At 39.1% G+C, this 19,150-nt stretch overlaps 1 long non-coding RNA gene and 1 pseudogene across 1 annotated transcript; one reads left to right on the top strand and one right to left on the bottom strand.

Annotated features, from left to right (window-relative positions):
• Window positions 1-1,676: 1,676 nt before the first annotated feature.
• Window positions 1,677-2,555, top strand: LOC120198976. The gene is made up of 3 exons (XR_005523410.1): window positions 1,677-1,731; window positions 2,084-2,133; window positions 2,315-2,555. It is a non-coding gene; the product is annotated as an uncharacterized LOC120198976 (long non-coding RNA).
• A 130-nt stretch (window positions 2,556-2,685) lies between these two features.
• Window positions 2,686-19,150, bottom strand: part of LOC120202254 — a 28,435-nt pseudogene continuing 11,970 nt past the window's right edge.

Here is a 19,150-nt window from a genome sequence, read left to right as displayed (position 1 = left end):
CTCAGCTTCCATCCAAGAAAATTTTTAAATGGTTGGTTTTCATATCACTTTCAGTTTCACTCGAGGAAGAGCATACCAACTCTTTATCTATCAATGTTAAAACTAAAAACTGCTTATGGAGTCTGAACCATGCAATCAATTTATTTACACATGTTCTGAAAGTATACACAATCTCTACTTTTTTGACATTTAAATGAATGAGTAAATAAATAAATCTCTATGCAAAGGATCTTGGATTCAATTTATGAAAACTTAACCCCTCTACATTCTTCATTGTTTGAAGCGTGTCACCTGGAGCCAGCGGGTGAGTGAGGGTTCTGTTCCTGATGCACATGCCAGAGAAGTAAGCTTTAAAGACCTTTCTTCAGTTTTTTCATTTCCATTTTTCATGGTTTATATTTATTTGAAGTGATATATATATATATATATATATATAAAGGCTTTGGATCAAAGTGTCTTATATATTTCTTTTTTCTAAGGTGACGTTTGGTTGGATGGAATCCCTTGGAATTGGTGGGAATTAGAATATAATTCCATCACTTTCCCATGTTTGGTTCAAGTTTTTCAAGGGAATTGGAATCCCTGATGGAATTCAATTCCATCAAATGAGGGAAAGTGAATTACATCTAAAAATTGATGGAATTCAATTCCCTTGTTGGAGGGAATTGAAATTTGACCATACTACCCTCATCAATCCTTTGGTAACTTATTTATATATTGAATAAAAATATTTTTTTATTATTTCGGTTCGGGTCGGGTCGGATTTCTAATTCATATATTCGGGTCGGGTCGGGTTCGGGTTTAGGGTGAAAAAACCCGGACCGACCCGAATATATATATATAATTCAGGCTGGGTCGGATTAAGTCATTGTTTTTATTAAATAAAAATAAATTTTTATTATTTCGGGTCGGGTCGGATGAAACTTTATTTTGTTCGGGTCGGGTCGGGTTTTTTTAAGTGTGATATTCGGGTCGGGTCAGGTTCGGGTTTAGGGTGAAAAAAACCAGACCGACCCGAAAATATACATAATTCGGGTCGGGTCAGATTAAGTCACTGTTTTTATTAAATAAAAATATTTTTTTATTATTTCGGGTCGGATCGGATGAAACTTTATTTTGTTCGGGTCAGGTTTTTTAAGTGTGATATTCGGGTCGAGTCGGGTCGGGTTTTTTTAAGTGTGATATTCGGGTCGGGTCGAGTTCAAGTTTAGGGTGAAAAAAACCAGACCAACCCGAAAAAAATATATAATTTTACCTTATATATTTAGGAATAATTACAATAATACCCCTCTCTATATAATTTTTTTCAATTAAGTTAATGTTTTATTGAATAAAAATAATTTTTTTATTATTTTGAGTCGTGTCGGGTCGAGTTTCTAATTCATATTTTTTTTGGTATATTTTTTTACCTTATATCTTTTGGAATATAGAATTGGATTACAATTCTTACAGATTTCAATTCCTTCACAGATTCTAATTTTCTTTTAAACATTCTAGCGAATTAAACGCCACCTAAATCTCAGATTGACGGTGAGCGATATTGGTACTATGAGTACCTTGATCGCAAATCACCAACAAAATCGGCAAGTGCTCCCTTTCAACAGTTGCAATCAATGCAAAGATGTGCCAAGCTTCTTTTTTTTCGGAATGTTGATGCATCTCGTGGATATTTGCAGGCTCAAGAAGCAAACCTATGCCGACATTATGTTGCTTCAACCGCTGAATGAGAAGGTAGGATCATAGAATCTCTCTTTGTTCCTCATTTTCCAATGGTGCATTTTGTTTTCTAATTTCTCATTAGTTCCAAAATCAAATTCGAAACTTCCTTGGTAGAGCCATGATGCCCTATGTTCTTAGAAAGAAAATAACCACTTAATCCAAAATTTGAGGAACATAACTCATCTGCCAATATGTCCAACATGGTGAAGGGGAAGGTGAATGTATACAAAGATGCCATAGTCTATGCATGAGACTTGAGATGGTCTCTTCTGAGTACTTCATGACATATCCGGCTTATGTTTTTATTCACATGCTTCTTCATATCATCTTCCGTTGTCATTCAACGTGCAAATGCCTATTGCAGGTTATCTATACTCTCTAAATGCTTCAACTCTTAGCAAGGAGTGGACTGAGGTCATCCTCTTTCTCTATCTCTATCAACAATAACAAATGAACACCAGTAAACTATTTCTAATAAAACGACATAATAATGAGGAGAATGAATGTATCAGATGGTCAAGATAAAGTCTTTATGTGCATGTATGTATATGTATCATTCATCCAAAACTTGCCAAGTGAATTTTGCATGATACAGATGGGTCCCTTTCTGGAACAGACTGTTGCATCATTTCGCCTTCCTCCTCCCACTGATAATTATGTTCATACAAGGATCCATGTAAATTTTGGTGACAACCCCTTTTTTCTTTTTCTTTTTTTTGTTTCCATTGATGTTGATAACAAGTGTAAAATTTAAAGGGTTTCAACACTCTGTTATCATTGATTATCCTCTTCTTTTCCCCCCTTTTTTCTCTTATTGCGGACCACATTTTGAAATTTAATATTTACAGTCCTGCAAACTTCCATTGAATATAAGAGCTGAAGAGGTTCAAGGTTGACAAATTCCAGAAAGGATTTAAAAAACGCTAACCGTTTCTTTTGACCCTCGAAAACATGAACTACATCACTCTTGAATTTTATATCTGTACAAAGGTTGAAGGTGCTGCAAATATAAACAAGCTCATTCATTTCGAGCAAAGAATAAGAAAATGTAATTAAACCTACCTTTGAATTTTCAAAAACTATTCCCCCTTCCCTAAACCTATTACCCTTTGTTTTAGATGAAAGACGGCACCACCATGGAACTTTTACATGCGGAAAGCCCAGGCAGGTAGGTTTGGCCTAAAAAAACAAAGCTTGATAGCAAGTTAGTCTTGCGAGGTAGCAGAATACTCAAAAAGAAGGCGTTTGGAAGGGGCAGATTGTAGGAGAACTCGCAGACGACTTGTGAGCTTGTATATCAAGGTCCATTGCATAGCCATCTCGAGTCTTTCAGCTGCCTAACCATAGAGGCCTAAGAGAGGGATGAAAGCACCAGGTGAGACCAAAATTCAACACCGACTAAAGCTTGTGTAAGAACTTTTTAGCCACGTCCAAATTATTAGTGCACAACCAAAGCACCTAAAACAGTTTCACAATGTTGGTTTTTCGTTCCCCACCTTTTTGTTCTTCACTTATAGGATGGTAGAGCTCCTTATATGAAATGGAATATTAATTACAAAACAAAAACCGGATAGAATTTAGATTTACCTGCAGACGTTTTCCAAGCTGAACTTCAACTTCTGTTCCAAAGGATATATTACTGGCCAAAGATTTAAGAGGATCAGCTGTTGGATCAACGGACAGCAAACCGGGGATTTGTGGGGCATACACAAGCCTCCACCTGGCCTGACCAAACTCTCCTTTCCCTTCTATTCTTGGCATCAGGTTTCAAGTGTTGCGGTTGCAAGCTTTTTAAATGCAAGTTGGCCATCGCCTTCCAATATGGACTCGGCCAATTGACTCTCAACACTCTAGCAGCCTGTGCAAGAGGGGAAAATTCAAAACAAATCACTGTAACCCATGAGATCAGAATTTTCATCTGAATTTGGCAACTGAAGATGATAAACCACATTTGAACGAAGGGCAAAAGTTATCCAGATATCCAAGCAAAACTTATAAATGCCTTGCAACATTGGATAATTACATTGTATCACATGCGGCAGGAAGATCAGAGACATGAATTGTATATGAACGAAATTACAAAAAACAAACTAGCTGATAGATTCAACTTTGCCATTCTGTCTAGAGCAAATTTTCACAGCATAGGGAAGAAATTTCACTTGGAATGGTTTGATTTTATCCTTGCTTAACACAGCTTATTCACAGCTATAAAACCAAAACCAGAAATCCTTTATCATGACCAATTCATTTAAGAACGTCATAGGATGCATTGCTAGTACAAGAGTTACGATCTACTTTCCTAGGTTCAAAGTTTCTAAGGACCGAATTTGTGTCATTCTAACCTTGCCACTTTGCAAGAAGGTAGTGGGAAAAGTGCTCACAGCTCATGTTAGACAGGATAGATAATTTCAGGGGACCTAGAGGAAATATTAAATTGGCACACCATCTAAGTATCTTTTTATTAATTATTCTATTACCTCAGTGGGTGAGAGAACATCCTGCTCTACAGATCGTGTTGAGGTCACCACCAACTTGTCCTGCCAATTGCTGGCTCGACTTTGAATCCTGAATTGCCATTCTGATCCAACCAAAGCTAAGTCTAGCAGTGGATCTAGACCATGCTCCGGTTCAAATTTTGCTATGTTTAAATGTTCCCGCTTAAGCCTAACCTGATTTGGAGAAGTCAAAGTCAGCATATCAAATGCAATAAAGAAATCCCACCAGAAACAATTTGAAAAGCACCAAGGAAATTAAACATGAAATGCATAGGGCTCACTTGAGTTGCAACAAGATTCACATCACCATTCTCAAATGTTAAAATGCCCTTTGGTTTTATCCACTTTGGATGAGCCAAGCCATTCAACTCGAGCTCCCCACTAACAGAAAAGTTAAGAATCAACGGATAAACTATCCGCAATTCTGGTCCTAAAACAAGCTTCAAATCACTAAGGCGTACATCAACACTTGGTTTAATGTTCACTTGCTCCATCTCCTGCTCAACTTCAGTTGATTTAACTAGAAAAAAGAAATAACAAGCATTTCACTTGGGTGATCAGAAACAAATAATAGAGACAAATTGATTATACACTGATTGATTGAATTCTGCATGTTCATGAAACTAGGGTAAATCCTCATTATTCATTTTAGGAGATTGACATTATTTATTGTTCTTTTTAATAAATAATAAGAAGCTTCATCCTGTCAATACCACCTAATTTGTGCAGAAAACAAGAACAAAAGCTAAACATAAGTTCAAGTTCAAAAGCATTTAAATATTAAATCAAAGGTTTAGAAGCCTAACAGACGTAAAAGGCCCCAATTTTCTTTTCTAATTTGGTGACTTGTATGTGTTTAACTCGGGCTTGATAAACACACAGGTAATGGATATTGAATAGCATGTAAGTCTAAATTCTTATCCAGTTATTGGAAAAGAAATATTTCAATGATATGAATATCTACTGAAATTTTCAAAATATAGATCCATATAAAAGTAGTCTTGATTTCTATTGTATTTGTTGACTGCTAGAGAAAAAGAAAAGGAATCAAAATTGAAAGCATTGAATAGCATATACTACCCAAGGGTTGTGGGAGTTTGGTCCTCGAAGAAGCAGGTTCAGAACTGAAAAACCGTGAGACGTATCTAGAAGCAACTGCTTTGTTGACGCCAGCACCTAGAAGCCTGGACTGATTTGATGCCAGCCTATTGAAAGCTGCAGCTCCACTACCCTTATCATGCGGTAAATATGCCTCCCCATGGCTCAATTTAATATTCCCTGATATGTTTGGCTGCAGTATGGAACCCGTTATCTGCAACTGAGTGTCGACCTGGCCACTGATTTCAGTTTCCCACAATCAACACATAAAAGAAATCAAAACAATTCGACAGCTAATAAAAAGCTAGAAGAGAGGGGGGGGGTATGTTCAGTATATGGATCTAGTGGGGAGAGTAGGGAAAATGCCAGATGGCAGCTAGGGAGCAGGGGTACCGCAACTACTCCCTTCCATCAATGCTCACAATAAACACAGGAACCACTTATTATGAAACGAAGTCACTATTAAGAATCATAAATCATGTTCACCTCAGAATGTTTTTTGCCCGTACTTCAAGAACTTCACATTTCAAGTCAATTTTATCACCCAGGGAAGCTTCACTTGTTCTAAGGGGCAAATTCCCTTTTAGAAACAACTTCCGTCTTCTGCTTACCCTGCTATCCAATAAAGCAATGCAAACTTATTTGACTTCACATGTACAGTGCCACCAATGTTTGTAAGTGGTTGTCTGAGTACCGGCGAAGATATAGATGCCCTATGGAATGATGCCGATCCATCAAGCACAGGTTGTTCAACAGTGCCTCTAACCTGGTTTACAAGACATGAAAATAATTGAGAATTGCTACTAAATAACTCTTGGTTGAGTGTTATGCAAATTCTTTACCGTAAGTGTTAAGCTTACAAGAACCTTCTTGAATTAACCCACCTGAAGCATGACATCAGCATTGCCATTAAGCCAGTCTGCATAAGGAGATAACGCTGTTAACAACATCATGCCCCATCCTTTATATCAGCATCAATTCTAACTTCTCCTACATCTAAGATGTTCCAGTTTAAACCTTTAAGACTTTCAGCTAACTGAGAATCCCAACTTTCTTCTGTTCTCTCTCGGAAGGTCTTCCTCTCACTGGTTTTATCAGTTAACTCCATACTCCTTTCTTTCACCCAGCCAGGTACAAAAGATTTCCCCTTTTTTTCTGTTTCTATTCCTACTTCATCAGACACACTATTTTGGACAAATGTAACAGGAACACTTCCCTGTATATGTACATGGCCATTTGATCGGTTGGTTCAAATTTGGCATTGAACAGAAAACGGCTGCTTGAGGTCAGGGAAGCAACAACTTCAGCTCGCCCAAGATCAATGCCACCAATGGTACCATCCAAGAGCCTTACTTGTACATCACATTCTGGTTTTGCAAGACTTCCTCTGAGGTCTCCTTCTGTGTATAATATACCTTTAATTGGGGTCAGCAACTGTCGCAAAGAATGAATAGCTTCAGTGGCAGATGATTCGATAATCTGCACTAGGGTAGGAACCAGACTAACAGGAAAATTTAGAACAGCAAAATGAAGATTGGTTTTTGGCCCCAACAAAGTTCCATCAGCATGGATTGTTGCATCATTCTTTTGGATAAAAAATTTCTCAAGACGCAAACCATCATCGTTATTGTATGCACCCACCGCCTCGACACATTGAGTGTTATAGCTACCCCACTCCCAATCCTCCCCATTAAAGTCAAATTCTGCCTGAAAATATTTACAAGAACCGGTTATGTCAGGGGAAATATACTGCACAGAAACAAGTTCCAAAAAAGTTACAGGAAATGACAAATGGCAATCCTTTCTTCCACAGTATGCAAATTGAATACGACATTTAAGATCTCTCATATGAATTTCAAGTACAAAAAAAAAATGAGAGAAAGAGAAGGTCCCCCATAGCAGCCTGTGCTTGAGATCATGATTCACAAAAACCAGATATACTTTGTGCTCGACATTGGCTGCATGAATGCTGTTTCAGGAATGTTTCGGACAAAATTAACAGAAGCACCAACAATATTCATATTTTGCAGTTGCTAAGATATAGTTATAAACAAGCTTTAAGTCCATAATTTTGTGTATGCATGAACAAATAAAAACTTGGCTTTTCCAAAGAACTATAGGTATGCATCAAAGATCCAGCTTCAAAACAAGAAATCCTGACCTCGTTATTTCACACAACTTTTATACATCAATTACATGATTATACACAAACCCTAACAACAGCTATAATATTTCATGTTCAACACAAATATTTTTAAAACTTATTCATGCTGTGCACATAGAAAATGCATACCATTGTATCTCCGTTGCCTCCACCACTGGCATCAAGAGAACCATGCCAGCGGCCCTTAAGTTCAGCTAAACCTGGGAGACTTAAGTCTTCAAGAACAACTTCATTTGATGCAGTATAATGACCCCGTATTACCTAAAAATTCAAAGCTCTATCAAAAGCATAGAAAGTACAAGAACTGAACTTTAGTGCGTTCTACATGCATTCATGTCATAGAAGTTACTGGATTCAGGTATTGACCAAGTACCTCAAGTAAGTCTGGAAGACACTCGGTATATACTCCCACTGAAGGCAAACTTTGAATGAAAAGATCCTGGAAATGGTATGAGGAAACATGAAGATTTTTAATTGGAAAGATTAAATACTATGGAGTGATCTCCACAATGCAAAGGAAAAGCAACCGTAGGGATTCTAATGACGTTTGAAACCATGAATTATATTTTTCATTTTGAAGAACTTGGTTAGGATGAAGTGGGCACAGTGCATAAGGATAAGCTATTATGCACCAACCAAAATGCTTTCAGCAAAATAGATGGGGTGGCTTCTAATGAGCATCTGAGCTGCCTTGAGAAAATTGAACATAAAACATTTCAGTAAGTAAACCTAAAAACAACCTTTAATCTAGAACGGGCAGCAGGATCTATACTTCGAGACAAGAGTCTTGCAAGGGGAAGCATCTCAGCAACCTCAGCTCTAGGCACTTCAAGTCTCATTCTCCACCTTCCCATAGAAGATATGACACTACCAAGATGCCCCGTCATTGCTCTTTTAAACAAGCCATCTGTTCCTATTTCAGAGAAGTTTCTATCCCTGCCGCCGGGCAATACATATTCACCTTGAAGCTCATAACAGCTACTATTTTGCTTTAAAACAGCTTTCTCAAGTGTGATCTGCATATGTTCACGTCAACCAGTAGCATCAATCACATAATGGTGTCCACAAAGATTTTACAAACTCTTTAGCAAGCAATATTAGCAATCAATTTGTTGCCAAAAAAATCCAAATAAAGAACAAACATGTCAATGCTAATATGCAGAATACAATACCTATTATAAAGATCAGTAAGATAAATAACCACCATCATTATATACTGAACTAGATGTATCATATCATCGCCGAGAAACCACTACTGGTAAAAGAGACAACTTTAAATCGAAATTGGTTGAAAAATTCCAATCCTATTTTGAAACAAAAACAATATATTACACAGCTATTTCATGTGAGATGACCCAACACATTAACCAGAAAATAATGAACATGTCAATGGCATAGAAGCTTCAAATACTAACAACATCACCGCTCCATCTAGCAGCAACATCTAGGGCTTCACCAAGCACACCACTAAATTTAGGCCGAAGTACAGAGAGAACACCATGACCTCTTCTTTTCTGGAAATTAAGCTGGATTTCAGCCTGAAAGTGGAAAGAAAAGCACGAGTAATTAACAGTTTCCAGTTAATCACCACTAGCAACTGATATATTAAATGATTAATCATCATCGACCTACAGAAAGCTCCCATCTAAATTCACTTGAGATACAATGTTTTAGATGGAGACCAGTAACAGCTTAAAACAACAATACAAGCACCACAAAAGATGGTAGAACCTTCTTTTAGGATCTAGAAAACTTTCACAAAGTGTAATGTGCAGAAAACAACCATCCAACCACCCCACCCCAAAAAACCCCACAAAAGTTATGCTTGAAGATTGAAAGAAAAGATAACAATAGGAAAAGAGATTAAAAAGACACTTCACTACCTTCAAGCTTAAAAGTGCTATCATTTTCTTGATTCAGTTGTAATCTCTAGTATTAGCTTTATATTTCTGACAAGGCCCACATAAAAGCTTACCCGCTGTATTGTTCCACGAAGTGAAGCAAGCTCCAATTCATCAAGTGGCAAGTGGCGTATCTGCAATAACAAGTACATGGCAAGGAAGTTTCAAGTTCATCTGACCTTTATCCCTTGATTAGACTAACATTTACAAACTAAATTGGAAAGATCTTAATATACCTCAAAAGTAGCAGAATGTAGAGGTCGTAAACAAACATTGGCTTTCAGTTGCCCCTTCTGAAGAGAGAAGGAGAATAATTTTCCATTTTGCAAGTTTTTGTCAGAGCCAGGTTGTAAGGGCTGCACAACCTCAACTGCAAGGCTTTCATCTGGCCTGCCTATGGCATCTAACTGCACAACCAGAGTAAACTCGCATATTTTTGTAAATAAGTGAAAAAAATTGGCAATAGATTGGTATACAATAAGAATAAGGTGCGGACCTCTACAACAGATATTATATTGAAATACTTCACATTCTGGAAGAAAATGTTTACTCCTATTTTACCCAGCCCAACGATAACAGACTTCACAGGGAAAATAAGGGCTTTATTATTATTATTTTTTGTAACGACAGGGTGTGAGCCGTAAAGAAGTAGGCCAAAGGCCAGCGAGACAATGGAAAAGGATAATTTGCAAGAACTAGGGATCAGAACCCAGCATTGCGAGAAACAACCCAGTGATGCATAACACGTCACTTCCCAGTCAATAGTAGACACATAGAAGATATAAACACAACTGAAAAAGAAAAGGAAAAGTAATGGGACAACAACAATACCATACATTGCTATAATATTTGTTTTCTGAAACTTTCAGCACTAGTTTAGAGAGGTCACCACACGTCAACAATAGACAAACTGAAGCTACAAAAAACAACTTAAACCTTCCTCACTTTGTCGAATAGGCTAAAGTGTAAAGGGTGATACTATTATAAGGCCGTCAATCTATTAGGTCCTCATCCTAAGCATTCTCAGCGAAAGCAACATCCTTCCACAGCATCAACCATGCCTTATTATCCCAACCTTAACATAATGAAAGAACATAATATTTTTAAACCCCTATATTATATTTTCTATATTGTAGGAATTGCTACAGCCACATTAATAGAGCATGCTAAAGTTTCATCTAGCAGAATTTTGTAGCCCTCTTAACACGTACACCAAAAATTCTAGTATAAACACAAGAAAAGCTTTAATAGATATCTTGCCCGGTGGAGAAAGTTTGTAGACAGTACCTTGACAAAGTCTTGAGAGATGCTCAACTGCCCACCCAACTGAGGTGCTAGCATTAGCTGATTCAGTCTAAGACCTGAAATAGACAAGTCACCGACAAGACTCTTTTTGCGTATGTTATCTGTCATTTTCTCAGATTGCCCCTCAACCTTGGGACCAATATTTTCATCACTAATTATAGAAGGCATCAGAACCTTCCCATGAAATTTGATTTTTCCTGTCGCTTTCAAATGTGTAGGCCTTGGAGAATCAAAAGTATAAGAGGAGACCAGGCTGAAAAACTCAAAACCACGCATTCGTAAGTCCAACTCCACTCCTTCAACAGTAAATGGCACAGTGATATTCTCACTGAACTCCTTTCTGTTTAGCCAGTATTCCTCTGGGTATGAAGTTTGAACTTTCGTATGCAAATCAAAGCAGCAGATGAAGAATTAACAGTGATACAAGTGGGTGCAATCATTATATATCCCCGAGCATCACTAAATGACCCTTCAGCTTTCGGTGCAGTCCACTTTATATCTAACCTCCTACATTTGAAAGGAATGTCATTAAAACAAGTTAAAGGACAAGGCAACACCAAACAAGAAACAAGAAGAAAAATGAGAAACAAAACTCGGTGGTTTTCATTCATGAACCAAAATCAAGAAGGAAGGTCGTCAGCTTACGGTTTCAAAAGTGATCCAGAAAGTTTTGTTTCCCCACTTAAATCCCCTATCTCGAGCGGCATAAGACGAAGATAACTCGGTATATCGTTGCATAACCTTGTCAAAGGACAAGTTTCCTGAGAAATTTACATCCACTGCTGTATCATCTTCCTCACCCTAGGAGATAAATGTAAGCACTGTAAATCAGAATGGCAGAAATAACTTTTGAATATAATGTATTGCGAGGCAAAGAAACATACTTTGAGAATTATTATTATTATTAGTTTTTTGGTAAGAATTGGAGGTCTCATTAAAACCCTCCTTCATAATTGCCAGAAATCAAAAGGAATCACTGCAAAAAGCGGAAGGGGAAAAGAGTATCACTTTTTTTTTTTGAAAAGTAAGGAATTTTTATTTAGAATAGTAGAAGGAACTATCAATGTTAGGGGCCTCGTTAAAAAACCTCCCTCAGCCTAACCGGAGGAAAAAGAGTGCATCCTAAACATAACCAGAAGGACCGCTCATCAGACTTAACAAAGCAAAGCAACCCAATCCTACACACCCACATTGAAAATACACCTACAATAACACCCCCAGAATGTTCTGTGGAAAACCAGTCCAGCCCTTCCAACAAGTACAATACAGAGCCTAGCCTACTCCTTATCTCGCTAGATAATCTGCCAACGTACTACTATTCCTTGATATGGCTTTGACCACAAAATTTTCTTTGAGAATAACAGACACCAGAGGAAGGAGTAGAGAGGCCCATTCGGAAGGAATTGAGGAGGATTGCTGCAACCAATTCACCGCCATCTTGCATTCCGATTCCACAATTATCCCATATTTCCTAAACCACTCCGATTCCATAAATAAATTCACCGCATGGACCATGGCCAAAATTTCAGCCAGAATCAAGGAGCCACCCCTATAGGGATCGAGAACGATAGTAGCGTTTTACCCGAGTTGTCCCGCAGAACACCCCCAATGCCACCGCGCTACCATCAGCCTTCATAGGTCCGTCAATGTTAAATTTCAGGAAGTCCTTTAAGGGAGGGGACCACGAGAGGAGAGATTGATCAGGTTTGAACTTCAGCAAAGCGTCGTCCGCCCTTGAGAGATCAACGGCCAATTCCTACTTACTAATTGGGGCATCGGGGAATTTCGCCTTTAGCCAGCAAGCCACCCGAAACTTAACTAGAAACACCATTTGTAGCACGTCCACGGTCTTCTTATTGAAAACCACATCGTTCCTCTAAAGCCATAGTCCATAAGATCGCATAGGGAAGGGTAAGCCACACCAAATTACTAGATCTGCTCGGGAGGGATACCCTCCATAATGACATTAAGTTTTTTACGTTATTAGGAGCCACAAACGATATTCCTTCAGAAGCGAGAAAATATCCCACAATCTCCAAGAAAATTCGCACGTTAGCAATAGATGATCAACCAATTCAATTTGTTTTGAACATAAAGGGCAGCCCCTGTCCGACAACGAAATCACTCCCCTCTTCGCTAGTTCTTCTCTCACCGGAATTCTTCCATGTAGAGCACACCAAACGAAAGCCTCGATTTTGATTGGGGCAATCCCTACCAAAGATAATTCTTTCCAGTTGAAATCTTTGAGTATGATAGTAAGCCACGACCTTAATGCGGATTTAGCTGAATAAATCCCGTTGCTTGACCCAGTCCACTTAACCCAATTTGAGTCAAAAGTCGAACCTTTGAAACTAAGAAAGGTAGAATATTGTGCCCGCTCCCGGCCAAAAGGATTCCCCCCTAAACCGAATGTTCTATCTCCAACCCGAGGCTAATTTTGAACCAAAATCTGTGATTCTTCCCTCCTTATTTACAGCAAGTGCAAACATTCTAAGGAAGATGACCATTAGGGGCTGCCGCTCAATCCACACATCCTGCAAAAATTTGATTCTCTTGCCATCTCCCACCTGCAATTGAAATGTCTTTGAAATTCAAATTGACATCCCTCCCCTTGAAAGTATCAAGAACTCCTTTCCAAATCCAAGAAAACCCATAAGATTTCGAAACTATAGGAGCAAAGCCAAGGGGTCCAGATTATACTTGGCAACTATCACATCTTTCCATGGGCTCGAGGTAGCTAACCCGAACCTCCAACACCACTTCTCGAGCAATCCATTGTTCATAAATTCCAAGTCTGAAATATCTAAACCCCCGCAGTCTATCGGCTTACAAACCTCATTCCATCTCAACCAATGAATACCCTTCTTGTCCGACGATCCTCCCCACAAAAAAATCGAGAAGATATTAATCTTGTTGTATACCGAGGTCGGCATTCTAAATAAGGATAAGAAATACTAGGAGATTTGCCAGTACCGCCTTTAACATAGTGATTCTGCCCCCAAACAACAGAGATGGATTTCTAGCCCGCCAACCTCTTTTCCACTTTATCAATCACCGGTTGCCACAACGAGCACGAGTTACGCCTTGCTCCTAACTATAAGCCGAGATATTCAGTCGACAGACTACCCGCAACGCATCCTATTCGATCAGCCCAAACTGCAACTTCATTGGTAGTACAATTAACACCAAAAAGCGTACATTTCTTTAGATTCAGTTGAAGGCCTGAGGTGAGTTCAAACACGCATAGAACCCTTTTCACGTTCTTAATTTGAGCCTCCGACGCCCCAAAACACAACCAAGTCGTCAGCATACTGTAAGTGAGTGATCTCCAAGACGCTTGTACATTTATCTACCAGACAACCTGAGAATAACCCCACATTAACTGCATTCTTAATCATCAAATTTTGAGCCTCTCCCACCAAATTGAAAAGTAACGTCGAAAGCGTATATCCCTGCCTGAATCCTCTCGCTAGATTAAATTTGTTCATAGGGGATCCATTAACTAAGACAAAGATAAAAGCAGTTGAGACACAACTGAAAATCCAGCGACACCAACGATCTCCGAAACCTATCTCTTTCATTACCCGAATGTGGAAATCCCACCCGACAATATCATATGCTTTCTTGAAATCTATTTTAAACACCAAACTAGTTCTGCCACTCTTGCTCAGAGCCTTGATAACTTCATTGGCAGTCAGCAATCAATCGAGGATCTGCCTCCTTGGAATAAAAGCGAATTGAGTGTTACCTATCACACACTTGAAACGAGTCTGAGACGATTTGCTAACACCTTACTTAGAAGCTTATAGATCCCCCCGACGAGGCTTATGGGCCTATACTCATCTAGGGACGAGTTTGCTTTTTTTGGGGATTAGCGCATTATAAGAGTTATTTAAACCCCCATCCAGTTTCCAGAATTATAGAAGTCTTCAAAAAACAATAAGATCTGTTCCTTTAGATCAGCGCACATTTTTTTTGAGAAAATTGAAGTTAAAACCATCTGGACCCGGTGCTCGGTTACCGGCTGAATTCTTCAAAGCCTGGAATATTTCATCTTCAGAGAACTTGCATTCCAGGACACCCACTTGACTCTCAATTTAGCTTATTGAAAGGCAGGTTCATACTCGATAACTCCAGGGTCAACTTCAAGTTATACGCCTTTTGGAAACAGCTATGTACAAAGAGTTTCAGCTTGCTCGGATCGTCAATTTGCTCTCCATCAGCCTAAAGTGAAGTAATTTAGTTATGGTTTCTTCTCGAAGAAGCATAAATGTGGAAGAACCTAGTGTTATGGTCACCTTTCGAAATCTATCGCACTCTGGATTTTGTAACCATGATCTTTCCTCCTTTCTATATTCATCCCATAGACTCGATTTGAGGCTATGAAGTTCATGCACCAATGCTTCATCCTCACCCTTTGACTGAAGCTCACTTTCTATTTTTGATATCTTAGTCTCTAGTTCTCATACTACCCGCTAAAAATCGAAGCACTATTTTTTCGACCAGTCTTGAGTATCACACTTAGCTTCCTTCAGAATAGACCCTATATTATTGTTAACACGCTTAGCCTTAACCCCAATAATGACCGACTTTATCGTACCCTCAAAGTTCCTATCATCAAGCCAAAAATCAAAACACCTAAAAGGCTTCCTCCCCCAATTTTAGCCGACTCAAATAACAAGACCGCATTATGATCGGAAGTCATTAGGCAACAACCTCTGGGATAAAAGCGAAAATGTTACTACAAAATCACTAGAAACTAGGAACCTGTCCAATCTAACGAAAGTGGTCTTCTCATGGTTGTTCGACCATGTGAAAACACCCCCACAATTCGTAAATCTATTACATCCATTTTTTGAATAAAATCTCTAAAGCATCCCATGATTTTGTAATTAATCCCCGCCCCTATCTTTTCCTCGGATGACAGAAAGGCATTGAAATCCCCTTCCACACACCAAGTTGTCGAGTAACTTTCCATGAACTCCGCTAGATCCCTAAAAAAGCTTTCTTTTTCTCCATCTAACGAAGGACCATAGACGTTAATGAAGCTGCAATTGATATTTGTGTTCGGAATGGTCCCTATCACAACAATAAATCTTTGCTTGATAATCCTATCGACCTCCTGAAAGAACGAGGGATCCCAAAGAGTTAAAACCCCACTAGCCGTTCCTACAGCAGGACTCGTCGCCCATTCCAATGACCCTTTGCCCCAAATCCTTCTAACCAACAACTTATGCACCACTTCCATTTTAATTTCCTTAAAAACATCATTTTTACCTTTGAACTTTTAATAATCTCCTTCCAGCTCTAACTTCTTCTAACCTCCCAAAGCCCTTAATATTCCATGTCACTATTGCCAAATTCATTATGAGTTAAAAACCCCATATGGTTATGGCCAAAGGGCCTCTACACTACCGCCTTAAATCCTCCTCAAGTTCTCGGACCTTCCTAATTACTTCCTCTCTATCACCTTTGAACGACAACTCCAGAATGTTACTAACTTCCCACACAGCTTCAGCCTCATCGGACTCCCCATCATGCAACTGACCTCTAACTATGCTCGCTAATGAGGGCTCCATCCCTTCCATAGATTCTCGGATTATCCTGTGAACCTGTCTTCTTATAATGGCCTTTGACGTTCTGACACCCTTCCTAGAATAGACCAACAAAGAGTTTGGCATGATAAGGGAGGAACAAGGTTGCGATACATTACCCAACACACCACCGATTAAACTGGGACCACAAGAATATTCGGCATTAAGAATGCTATCAGGAATTAACTCAATAGAGTCCAAAAGATGCGACACCAACAACCCAGGAACCTGATTTTCTACTGATACCTTCGCTGGGCTTAGCAGTCCCTCATCAGGCTCCCCCGATTCTACAGACCCACTAAATCTAACAGCCTCATGATGCCAATCTAACCTACCAGATGAGGCCCATTATGAAAGGAGCTATCCAATTGTGCTTTAGGCCCTAGTTTTATTAAAAAAGGGAAAAGCCCCAAAAGTGCAAAAGAAAACAAAGTACACCATAGAACAAAGATTAACTACACAGAAAGCAACCACCAAAATCCTATATTAACCAATTCCCTCTTTAGCCAACTTATCCGCCTCCCTATTTGCACTCCTAGGAATAAGACGAATAATAATCTTATCTCTTCTAGTAATAACCACAATCTCCTTCACAATAGTTTCAAAGACCACCGAACAGCCGATAGAATCTCAATCCATTCAACAGCCCTCCTGCAATCACTTTCCAGAATCAACAAACCATTATTACCCAAATTTGAAGAGGAAAATAAAAAGAGACAGTTCTAATCGCTTTTAGATTTGCCAAAGCTAGAGGACTAAATCCAATGGACTCCGAGAAGGAAGAAAGAGTTTGACCCCGAGAGTTTCCGATTAAACTCCCAATGCCCCCTTACTCCAGTCCCATCTAATAGCTTCGTCCACATTCAACTTCAAGGAACCGTCTAGTGGTGGAGACTACCCCGATGAGAACGCTTCTTAAATGATACACAGGAATCGGCTACAGATGGATCCCCAATCAGGGTGTCTAGTAGAAGTGAAGCCTCTGAATGCTTGGCCGAGAACCAGCAAGCGAGGCGAAACCTAGCCAAGACGTATAGGCAGGAGAGATCAACGATACCACCCTCAAAAGACAACAAAGTTTCTTAATTTCCATAATGACCAGATAATAACCCTCGAGATGAAAGCCCAAATCCAAGATAGAGGGAAAAAAGAATTCCAAGCAGACGAGAATCGATAGATCATTTGGAAGAGCAGTGGAAATACCCCATAATCGAAGAAAATGGATCTAAAGTCCCCAGGCAATATTGCACTCTAGAAATAATTCCGTCCTTACGGCTATCCTCTTATGAATCACCTGCCACAAAAAAGCCTCCACCCTTCAGGGAGCTAAACCAGTCCACACACAACAATTCCAGAAAGGATCCTTACCATCCATATTTAAAATTATTTTCCTACAAGATTTAACCGAATAATATCCTTCCCCATTACCAGTCCACCACAACCCGTCATTAACACCTTCTTGAATACTGCAACCACTAAGTAAGGACATGAGATTTAGCCAAAGTTCCAATTCCCAATCACATAGGTTCCTTTTAACTTGGATATCCCAAGTCCACCCCGGCGGGCCGAAGTTTCCAAACTCAGCAACTTTCCCTTCTTTATTCAAAGAAAGAGCGAAGATTCTAGGAAACTGATCTTTTAAAGGAGCATTCCCAATCCATTTATCGAACCAAAATGAGATGCCTTACAATTCCCGACCCGAGCTTGTATGTGATTTCGAAAACAGATACCAAAATTATCCTCCTTCACGCAGTTGTTCACCACACCTCTCAGAATCCAAGAAGGTTGCGAAAATTGAGCTTTATCAAGAAACAAAGATTGGGAGTCTATTGTACCTGCAACAAATCCACCTTTCCATAGCGATTCTGGTTCGTTCCAAATTTCCAAGTCCAATTCCCGAACAAAGCTTGGTTCATTAAAGCAAGGTCGAGAATACCCAAGCCTCCACTGTCCTTTGCAAGGCATAACGAAGGTCAATTGATCTAATGTATTCGGTTCCTCTCCTTGTTACCACCCCAAAGAAACGAAGCCATAATAGTGTTCAATTTCTTATACACGGAAGCAGGCAATTTGAAAATTGAAAGATAGTATATAGACAAGGCTGCAAGAACAGATTTTAAGAGCGCTAATTTGCCTGCCAAAGAAAGAGACGAAGCCTTCCAACCAACAAGTTTATCATAAAATTTCTGGATAATAGGTTCCCAAAGACATACCGAATTCCTTTTGTGCCCGATAGGTAGGCCAAGGTACTCCGAGGGAAATTGATCTACCGAAACTCCAACTACCAAGGCCCAATTTTTTAGAGTTTCTTCATTAACATTTATCCCAAACAGTCTACTCTTAGAACAATTCAATTGTAGGCCTAACATAAATTCAAAGACACGTAGCACTCTTACAACATTTCTATTTTGTCCTTTCGAGGCTCCACAGAAAATAATGTCATCTGCAAACTGGATATGAGAAATTGTCTGGCCTTCCAATTCAAAATACATCAAACAAACCTGAGGATACTGCCTTTGCTAGCATGAGGCTCAACACCTTCCCTACCAAGTTAAACAATAGCGGAGAAAGGGAGAAGCCCTGAAGGGAGCCCTCTAGCCATTTCAAACTCCACGATTAACAAGTATTGAGATAGAGGCAGAAGATGTACATTTAGCAATCCACGATATCCAACGATCGTTGAAGCACATTTCTTTCAAGGTTCGAAAGAGAAGAGGCCATTCAATAGAGTCATAAGCCCTCTTGAAATCAACTTTCAACACTAAACCTTGAAGCCTTTTTTTCTCCAGTAATCAATTCCTTCATTAGCTAAAAATGAGCAGTCAAGAATGTCTCCCCAGATAAAAATAAATTGAATCGGGCTGATAATGGAAT

This window comes from Hibiscus syriacus, unplaced genomic scaffold (genome assembly GCF_006381635.1).
Source record: "Hibiscus syriacus cultivar Baekdansim isolate YM2019G1 unplaced genomic scaffold, ASM638163v2 tig00000340_pilon, whole genome shotgun sequence".
Lineage (NCBI taxonomy): Eukaryota > Viridiplantae > Streptophyta > Magnoliopsida > Malvales > Malvaceae > Hibiscus > Hibiscus syriacus.
The sequence above is the reverse complement of the archived record's forward strand: the minus strand, read 5'-3'. Positions and strand labels throughout refer to the sequence as shown.